We start from the raw sequence: 10,442 nt of genomic DNA on the forward strand, positions 1-10,442 counted from the left end.
AAACAATCCAATTCATAAAATGAGCAAATGACTCAAACAGGAATTTCTTCAAAGAAGATAAATAGCTAGTAAGTACATGAAAATTCTCAACATCACTAATTATTAAGGAAATATAAATCAAAACTACAATGAGATATCTCTTCACACATATTAGGATGGCTACTGTCAAAAAATAGAAAATGTCAAGTTTTGACAAGAATGTGAACAGATTGGTAAACTTGTACACTGTTGGTGGCACTCTAAATGGTACAGCTGCTGTGGAACTAAGTACGGTAGTGCCTCAAAAAAATTAAAAATAGAATTACTATATGATCCTATAATTATACTTCTGGATATACACTCCAAAGTATTGAAAACAGAGTCTCAAAGAGATATTTGTACACATTATTCACAACAGCTAAAATGTGGAAGCAACCTGTGTCCATTGATGGATGAATGAATAAGCAAAATATTATATATATATAATATTTTGCTTATATATATATTATATATATAATATTTTGCTTATATATATATATATAAAATGAAATATTATTCAACCTTAAAAAGGATGGAAATTCTGACAGGTACTACAATATGCATGAATCTTGAGGAAATACTAGGTGAAATAAGCCAGTCACAGAAAGATAAATCTACATGTTTCCACGCTTATATGAAGTACTTAAGGTTGTCAAAAATAGAGGCACAAAGTAGAATGGCAGTTGCCAGGATCTAGGCAGAGGGTGGGAGGGATTGGGGAGTTATTGTTTAAGGGATAGAGAGTTTCAGTTTAATAAGATGAAAAGCATTAGGGTGATGAATGGTGGTGTTGGTTACGCACATTACGAATGTACTTAATATCACTGAACTGTATACTTAAACATTAAGATGGTAAATTTTGTGTTACCACAATTTTAAAAAAAAATTTTAATTTTATTCTTGAAGTAAAAGGCCACCTCACTTGGGATTACCTGAAGACTCATGGATTGTCTAGATGCCTGAGGTTGATCCTTGGAACTTGCAGAACAGCCAGAGCCCCTTTGGTCTCTAGTAGCTCCTTGAGTAACCCTTGTCCTGCTTCCTATGTTACCTTGAATACTGGAGACTTGCACAATTTTAGGCTCAGTGGAAAGTATGCAATTAGACTAAAACATGGCTCTTAACTTGAAGAAGGCTGTAGCTCAGTTGAAGAGAGAAAAGGAACTTCCTCTCCTGGTTCATAATAGCTCCTCTGTCCTGCTTAGTTGCCTTAAAGAAAGGCTCATGCCTTACAAAGTTTCATCTATTTTTTATAGGAAAAAAACCTGCACATCATTGGTAGCAACTATTACTCTTGCTAAAATTTCTCAAATAATGGAGCAAAATCTAGATTTGTCAGCAAAAACAAATCCCAAGTTAAGCTGGGAGCCCCAAAATCAGCTGTATAAAAAGTTCATCATTTAGGGCTAAGATTTCAGCCTGTCTCTTGGACTGACTCATTGAAAGGGTCTTGTCATAAAGTAAGATATTTTTCCTTTCCCGGTAATTAATTTTTGAAACTTTTCCATTTTTTCCTCCCCTCCCCCCATTTAAACTCTGATCTCCAAATCTTTGTTGAGGCTCTAGAAAAAAAATAAGGTCAATAGTTGAGGAACCTAGCATCTAGCATTTTTTTCCTCTTCTTTGATTTTTCCTTACCCTAATATAGGAAGCAGGAGACTCATTTGTAGAAAAGTCAGCTCTGAGTACATTGCTGTGTATGCTTCTTGAATCCTTTTGAAGAAGGACTTCGTAATCTCATATGTCATACTTAACAGAAATCAAAAGCAAATGAACTGGGTATACAAACTATGGAGTTTTTCATTGCTGGCTTCTCTGATTTGGAGAGCTTAAATCTAGATTACTGAAAATTTGCAGTATTCATGGAATCATCGAGATGATTTAGACAGGGAAAGATGGAGAAGAGTGGGGGGGGGGGGCGTATTTTTCCATTGCCCAGCTCCATATCATTGTCTTTGATGATCCAGTGATATTAACATTCGACAGCTTTCTTTTCCCACCACACTTTTTTTTTTTCCTTTCCTTTCTCCCCCCTTTCTTTTTCTTTCTTTCTTTTCTTTTTTCTTTCTTTCTTTCTTTCTTTCTTTCTTTCTTTCTTTCTTTCTTTCTTTCTTTCTTTCTTTCTTTCTTTCTCTCTCTCTCTCTCTCTCTCTCTCTCTCTCTCTCTTTCTTCACAGGTTGCTTCCATCTGTAACATCAGCAATAATCACTATGGTATTGTTGCTTAGACAGTTTTGAAGAGTCAGAAGCGGGCTGTAATTGAAGAGTTCATTACCAGGATCGGTTGGTTCCCTGATTACAGTGGCAAGGTGAAATATTTATCCTCACCAAAAAGCTCCCACATGACCATTTTCGAAGTCACCCACTTTTCACTCTTTTCTCATTCGAACCCCGATGAGCTTGTCAGCAAAATTAAAGGTATGTCATTCACATCGTGCCTGCATTGCAAAGGACTATAAACCTGCCAACCTCTTTGATGAAATAAAAGGGTTTTATTTATGATTCATGTAGGAATATGAGGTTATTTTTATTCCGTCAGTACACTAATAATCAGACGAGGGCTCAGGAAATGAGGAGCCCAACTGACAGGGAAGGTTCTGATAAAGGGGAACCCTCTAGGGTGTTTGCCCCTCTTTGTAATCTCCTTTCTAGTGTAAGGTTATGAGCGTGGCAGAGTGTGAGCCAGCTATAAGGCTTGGCTGCAGGAACAAAGACAGTTGCAATCCAGCAGGACTTGGGATGCCATTCAATGAAGGGAAGAAAAAAAAAAGCAGTCCCTTCGACGAAAAAAAGTTTTTGCTCCGGCCTCAGGTTAGCAATTTGGAGCCTCCCCAGTTTCCTGTGATGTCTTCAGTTCAAAAGACAGCCGATCTTCCAGTCTGCACTCCTACTGGGCATTCTAGCCAAAGTTAAAAAAAAATAATAATATAAAAAGATAAGTAAAAGAAAGAGAAAGGAAGAAAAGCCAATTGGCCAGGTTCCTTCCACAATCATTAACCATTTGTTCCTGCCACCCAATGTCCTTGGTTAAGGTGATCTGACTTAAAGGCAAACAAACGTGGCTGAGTATATTTCAAAGGACACCCTTGCCTTGTTATTTCAAATACTCCCATAATTTGGGGCCCCTTTCATCTTTGTTCCTGCTCTAGGAAGTGCTTGGAAGTTATTTTAATTCAAGTTGGGGGTAAATTCTCATTCCTACCCATTCCTTCCATTGAGATGACCTCCAGCAATTCTGAATAAAATGTTATCACTGCATGAACTGGGCAGCATTAAGACCTGTGATTTGCTCAAAAGTGACATCTTGGCAGAGAAACACAAAGACATACAATCTACTGAGGATGAAGTGCAAGAAAGTTCACTGGAGGAAGGGAAATAATACTAATCCTTTACTCAATAAGCAGTGAGTCGAATAAGGTATTTTTCTTTTTCTTTTTCTAAGATTAGGCAAGTGAAAAGTGAATTTTAAATGGCAGTAGCAGTTCGGGTGAGGCAGGATTGGTTCCTTGAGGGGTCCCATGAAAGTGTGGTTTAAAAATGACAAAGTACCAATTAATGTTATCTGCAGGTAGTTATGTATATGTGCTCGTCTAATATGTCTTTATATGTCTTTATATGTCTTTCCAGAAAGGCCGTACTGGTGGGGGGACTAGTTTGAAAAATAGGGGTCCTGACTGTTACTGCAGAACTGATAGTTCAGTTCTCCAGTTTTTGTCTTCCTCACTCCAAATGAAAGGGTACCTTTTCCAAGGGTGTTATTACACCATTAATTGAAACATGCCTTGAATGACACCGGAACATTCTTCCAGGATGGCCAATTACCTGGAAGTGTCATCTCCAGAAGTAAAACCCTTGGCTACATACCAAAGTAACCAAGGCCTGCGCGATACATCCGTGAGAAGGCGTAAATGACACTTCGGTCCGGGGTCAGTCTGCTTGGGCACTTGGGACAAACAGTTGAAGCTATACCTATTAGAAAAATCAGAGAAAAATGTTTTGCTCAGGAACTGTGTTTAAAATCCTTAATCTCTTCAGAGAGCCTTTTTTTTTTTAGTTTTCAATACATAATCTGATAAGGTAATCCCTTAGTTTGAGAGAAATCTCTTAGCTGGAAAGTGACCTTTGCTGGAAGCCCAGTAACCCTGTATTCTAGTCCTCGGTCCATAGCTTAACTTTTGTGTGGCTTTAGCAAGTGGCCTCACATTGGTAGAACTGAGTTTTGTCATCCCTAGGACAAGACTCTCTTGGCCCCTTGCTTGACTGTTTAAGCAGTGAATGAGATATTGGGTGTGAGTGTTTGGAAAAGGATAAAGCTTGATACATAGTCAAGTTGTTTTAAGAGTGAAATTCTACATTTAAAAAAATGGGCTTTGTAATAATGTGTGCCAACCAGGCTTAGATCTGGATTCTAGCAAGGATCTCTGATCTAAGATAGGAGCTGTCATTTCTCTTGCCACTTTTGGATGGGGAAGGACTGTGAGTGGGGAGTGGAGGCAGAGAGACAATTGTGGTGTTAAGCTTGGTGCCCCTCACAGACTTCCATTAGAAAAAGCAGTGGCTAAGTTGTTCACTATCAGAAGAAAATGGGAGAAATCCTGAGCCGCAAAACATTCTAGAATAATCTAGTTCATGGGATCCAGAGATTGCAAGGTCTTACTTTTTTTTTTTTGAGATTAAATAAAAATAATAACTCCTTCATCCTGTTAGCAGAATAGAACTTACAAATCAATGACTATGGAACTTTAAAAAAAAATTATAGCGCCTCTCTAGTCCTGAATATTAATCTTTAAATGCCTCCTCTTTCATATGGTAGAGAAAAGCCTGAGGTGAAGGGGAAGTGACCTTGCACCTTTATTCCTCACGGTCATGAAGCACACCTGTTACGCCTGCCGTGGCGCCAGGAGGTACAGCAGGTAACTAACTACTCCATCAGCCCGAGATTTCATTCCTGTGGAGCAGGGAGGTTCGTTATACTCCCTTTATCAGCAGTGAGGTTTACAGCCGAATCCATAAGAGAGATCCGTGTGAAACATGAGCCGAGAGAGAGGCACTGCATCTCGCCATTAATAAGCCCTCTTCTGGGATCTGGCATTAGTGAGATTCAGCGGATCATGGAGCACAGGGGTATCATTTTTACATGATTACTCTAAATTCTTAAACCGGAGGCTTAAGAGAGAGGCTTCGCACAAAAGCAGCTGTGGGAATTGTTGAATGATTGGTACAACACTGGCAGTGGGTTAAACCACTTCAGGTAGCTCCACTTGTGGGGCTTACAACCAGGTATTAGCAACCTGCTTTCTGAGGGACGGGACAAGGGGGCAGAAGGAGAGGAAGGGTTGTCACAGAGAAAGAACAAGAGATGCTGTGGTGTGGTGCATTCCTCATTAGCGGCACCTGCAGCCCTGCTGGGCCCTCCTCTGCCCTCCTCCTGTTCCTGTTATGTTTGTCTGGCTTCTCACCGTTTGGTGTTTGAGATTATCTGCTTTTAGAACACTGACACCACTACATGGCTTGGAAGTGGCTGACACTTATCTCCATAAATTCACCTTTTTCCTTCTCTGCAGAAATGAGAGGCCTGGAATGACCTGACCTTTTGGCCCAAAGGGCTTCCATTTTCTACAATAACGTTGATTTTCAAAAAAGAAAGTGCTGATGCTCTTTTTTTTTTTTTTTCTTTTGGTCCAAAATTCCAGCGAGTCCTATAGTCTACCCCAAAGGTCTCTCTGAAGATAATATGCCTAATGTGCCCAGGAGACATTTCACTCTGTCCAGACATCAACTAGTTTGATTCCACCAGCTCAGAACAAGGGCCACCTGCCTCCATTCAGAACAAGTCAACACACACATAAGGAGAAATGTGATGCATCCTTTTGCTTTGCCTCTGAAAGTGAGAAGTCGGCTCACACCTTCACTATCTGAACTCTAAAGATGATCACTTATCTGATCGCCTTGTACATAGCTCCATCTTGCCCTTAATTATACTAGATTTTCAAAGCTCCATCTTGTCCTTAATTATACTAGGTTTTGTGCTGTCTCTCATTGTTTCGAAGGTCGGTTGGTGTCACCTCCCTACATTTAGAGACTGTGCCATTAAAGAATAGGTCTTATGCTGAATGTTTCTTTTGAATACTCATAAGTCTCCAGCACAGCCCTAGGCATATTCAACATGCTAAAAACAGACCTGCTGACTTCAATAGAAAGGCAATTTGAATTTTTAGGCTCCTTCTCACAAACCATTAACATTTATTTGAAAAGTGTTTTCAAATGTTTATATATCCTTGAAATCTAGATATTCATATTCTTATGGACCAAATTCTGTCCTCCCCAAATCCATAAGATGAAGTCCTAACTCTGATGTGACTATATCTGGAGATAGATCTTTAAGGAGGTAAATAAGGTTAAATGAAGGTATAAAGGTGGGATGGTGTCCTCTTAAGCAGAGAAAGATATACCAGTAATCTGTCTCCAAGCACGTGCACAAAGAAAATGCCGTGTGAGGACATAGCGAGAAGGCTGTTGGCTGTCTGAAAGCCAGGAAGAGAGGCCTCAGCAGACACCAACTCTACTGGCAACTGGATCTTGAACTTTCAGCCTCTAGAACTGTCAAAAGATAAATTTCTGCTGTTTAAACCATCTGGTCCATGGTATCCTGTTATGGCAGCTTGAGCAGACTAATGCACACATCTACCCATTTTACAAAAGATTCAGAAACATGAGTGGGCACACAGTGACAGCCTACTCATCTGCTCTCACATTGTGCTCATTTCATTCTCTCATGTCAGAGTTGGGAAGTGTAGAAAATGCTGGGAGAGAAGAGAACAGAATTGGAGTATACAATGAAATATTGATATTAAACTATACTGGGGTTCTTTTGTTATCTTCTCCTTTGCTTGTAGATTTATCTGAGATAAACAGCCTTGGTAATCTATTGACCAGCAAAAAATGGTCAATATGGTGGCCTCCTCTGGAAATTGTACAGCTTAGCAAGTCTCAAAATCAACTGCAAGAGGAAGATTTCCATGAAGCTAGTATAAGAGAGCACCTTCCAAAGAGATATTTTGTTTTGTTTCTTCCAGTTCGTTCATGTGTATATAATAACTTCAATAGCTGTTCAGAACTTTTCTCATAAAAAATAGGGGAAAATAAAGTTAGTCTTTCACATCAAGAAAATTTTCGGATGGATCGAAGTAAATGTAAAAATAAACTGTAAAAATACTGGAAGAAAACTTAAGTGAATATATAATTTTGAAGTAAGTCTTTCTACATATGAAATTGAAGCTAGAAAAAAATTTTTAAGTATACATTTCACTTTCTAAAAATCAATATCTGTATAACAAAAAAAAGCAAACCAGTTAAAAGTATCATGAACAAATGTTTTAAGAAATATATGGGAACATATTTGCAAATATATAGCCAAAAAAATGTAATATAATTAATATGTGAACAGCTCTTCTTAATAAGAAAAAGGCAAGAATGTAGTGGGCAAAGAAGGTAAACAAGCAGTTTATAAAATGAGAACTTTAAATGGCAAACACAGTTTTTAAAAAAGGTTCATCCTCTCTGTAAGTCAAATAAATACACTTCAAACAATAAAAATAATTTTTCATATTAGAGCATATGGGTAATCATTTTTTGTTTGTTAACTTTAAAAAAATAAGATTGACAAGTGTGTATTTCTTCACTTTTTTATAAAGTGCTGCTGAGAAGGTGAACCAAGAAACATTTCTTTTCTTGAGGGACATTTAGCAACTTAATAAAAGCCTTAAAATCTATTATCCTTTAACTTGACAATTTCACCACTAGAAATTTGTCCTAAAGTTAAGATTGAACAAGTAGAAATTTGCACAGAAATATTCATCATGTTTATTTCTAAAGGTAACACTACTAGGGAAAATCTAAATATTCAAAACTAGGACATTGGCTAAATAATCATATATATGCCTAATGAAAAAGTCATTAAAATGACAATGAAGATGTTATAGATTTGTCAACATGCAAAGACATTCATGCTATATTGATAAGCGAACAAAACCTGTAAAGTCAGATATAGACATATGTTATATGCGCATGTGCACAAAAATTCTGAAAGAATACGCAAGAAAAGTTAAAGGTTTTCATGTGGTTTATTTCTCTGGCTCTGGGTTTAGATTATGCTATTTAATTTTTATCTTTATCCATCTGTAGTCTCTAATTTTCTAATACTACTCTTGCTTTTCTTACAAAACAGCCACTAGGAAGAGGATGGGGCAAAAGGGCAGAGGATATAACAGGAGAAACAATTTTTGGAAATGGAAGCAATGAGAGAACTTTTACTCTATTGGCTGTTCTCAGTGTTTTGTGAAGTGTGGTCTGAGCATCAGAACCATTGGGAAGTCTTATTAGATGTGCAGACACCAGAGCCCTACTCGGATCTATTAAATCTGGATCTCTGGGACAGGGTCCAGGCATCTGCCAATATAACAACGTCCCCAGGTGATGTTTATGTAGTATAAGAGTTGAGAACTATGGCTGCAGGAATTACCTGGATCCTTTAAACCTCAGAGGTACTGAAAGCAGAGGTCATATTGAGTGACGATTACCTGCCAAGTAGCTTCTGGTGGCTTATCAGTGCAATGACTGCTGGATGCCCGGCATCCTGAATGTTCTAGCTTGCACTCTTTCTTTCTTCTCCCCAGAGCTTCCCCTTCCATGATTTGTAGGTCACAGAAACCACCCTGGTGTCTAAATCTCTTTGCATAAGTGAATGCCTCAAGGGCACTTTCAGCTAACAACAAAGTAAACATTATTCTTTGGGAATGAGCGCCAAGAGTCGGAGAGAAAGAGCCCACTTAGGAACCTGCCAAGGAGGCAACGCTGGAGTTGAGTGAAAAGAGAGGCGTCCAAAAACCTGAAGCTTTCCCAAAGCCCAGTATGGTCGGAGTGACTTGAGGGGAAAAATAAAGGGTTCTTTTTTAAATCAGCTAGTTTTCCAGGAGTGTGAAATGCCAAAACTAAGTTTTCCGTAAGCTGAAGCACAGGCTTTACATCTGTCAGCCTTCCAGACTCTGATGATAAAATGACACCAGAGGAGTGTGGTTGGTCCCAAACGCCACAGTGAGTGCGTCAGTCCACTTCTGGCATTTAATTCCTTTTCTAAATTACCAGCAGGTGGTGCAAGAGTTTCCAAGTCCATGAACTTTCCTTTCCCATGGCTTCTGCTCGGGGAGTCTCTGTCAATAGCCTACCCCTCCCTCACGTGAGTTCCTCTCATAATCCTTACATGGCTCTTCTGTACTGAATAATCACAAGGGAATGAAAAGCATCTTTAAAACGCATCTTGTACCTTTTAAAATGTGTTAAATATAAATGTAGAATCAAAGAAAGCTGCATTAATTATAGAACTGTGTTAAGGAAAAGAGGGGGAAAAAATCCCATTACTAGCAAACCCAGCAGAAACACATAGCTTCCTCCTGTTGGCAAAAGGAGAATAAAAAAATTTAGCAGAGACCTTTAGGATTCAATGGCCTTCACCTCCCACTAAGACTGTGAATATGGATTTGGGAAGGGAGGTTGGTGTGGGGAGGGGAATAAATTAGTCCAACTGGAAAAATCTAAAGGAAGTATAAAGTTGGAGATAAAACTGGCCACTGTCTGAATTGCATCGGTAGCTTCACTGGTTATATAAGTGAGAAAGAATTTCTAATTGGGAATTCCCAGAAGTATAGTTTTAGAATATTTCAGGCCAATATTTCAGGCCTGATGTTTTAAGAAAGCATCAGGCAGTTAGAGAGTCTAGGGTCTGTGCTGAAAAAGAGCTGGAAGCAAAAGAGACTGAGGCTCAAGTTTGCTCGTAGTGAGATGGAAAACAATATTCTCTAACTGAGAAGGATACTTTGATAAGGTCGCAAATCAGGGATGTTTTGGGGTTCCTGGGTCTCAGGCATCTATAGCAGAGGGCAGAGTTAGTGAGAGTGAAGCTGAGACTTCACATTCAAAAATTCAGACATGGAGACAGTATGCATCATTTCACTACTCTAGTTCATGGATTCAAATGGGGAATCAAATAGACATGAGAGTACTGTCGTTGTATTCACATATCTCTGATAAAAGCCTGAAAATGACACTACAACCTCGGACCAACAGAATTTCGGAGGAAAAAAAAAATTCTAGAGGTTGACTCATGAGGTAGAATGTAGTTCAGGCTAAATAAATCTGCTTTTTCTAGAGCTCTTCCCCTGTTCAGGGACATTTTTCACAGACTTTTCCAGGGCTGCCTTATTATTACTGAAATTGTTAACTACTCCAGAAAGCCAGTCTATAAAGATCATGAGCAAGACCTTCATATGTTAGGTGACTTTGGGCAAGCTTTTCAAACACTCTGAGCTATTGTGGTTGAAGCTACAATTGTAGAATACCCATCCAGTGTAGAAATTGAATGTTACTCT

This window comes from Rousettus aegyptiacus, unplaced genomic scaffold (assembly GCF_014176215.1).
Source record: "Rousettus aegyptiacus isolate mRouAeg1 unplaced genomic scaffold, mRouAeg1.p scaffold_m13_p_7, whole genome shotgun sequence".
Taxonomy (NCBI): Eukaryota; Metazoa; Chordata; class Mammalia; order Chiroptera; family Pteropodidae; genus Rousettus; species Rousettus aegyptiacus.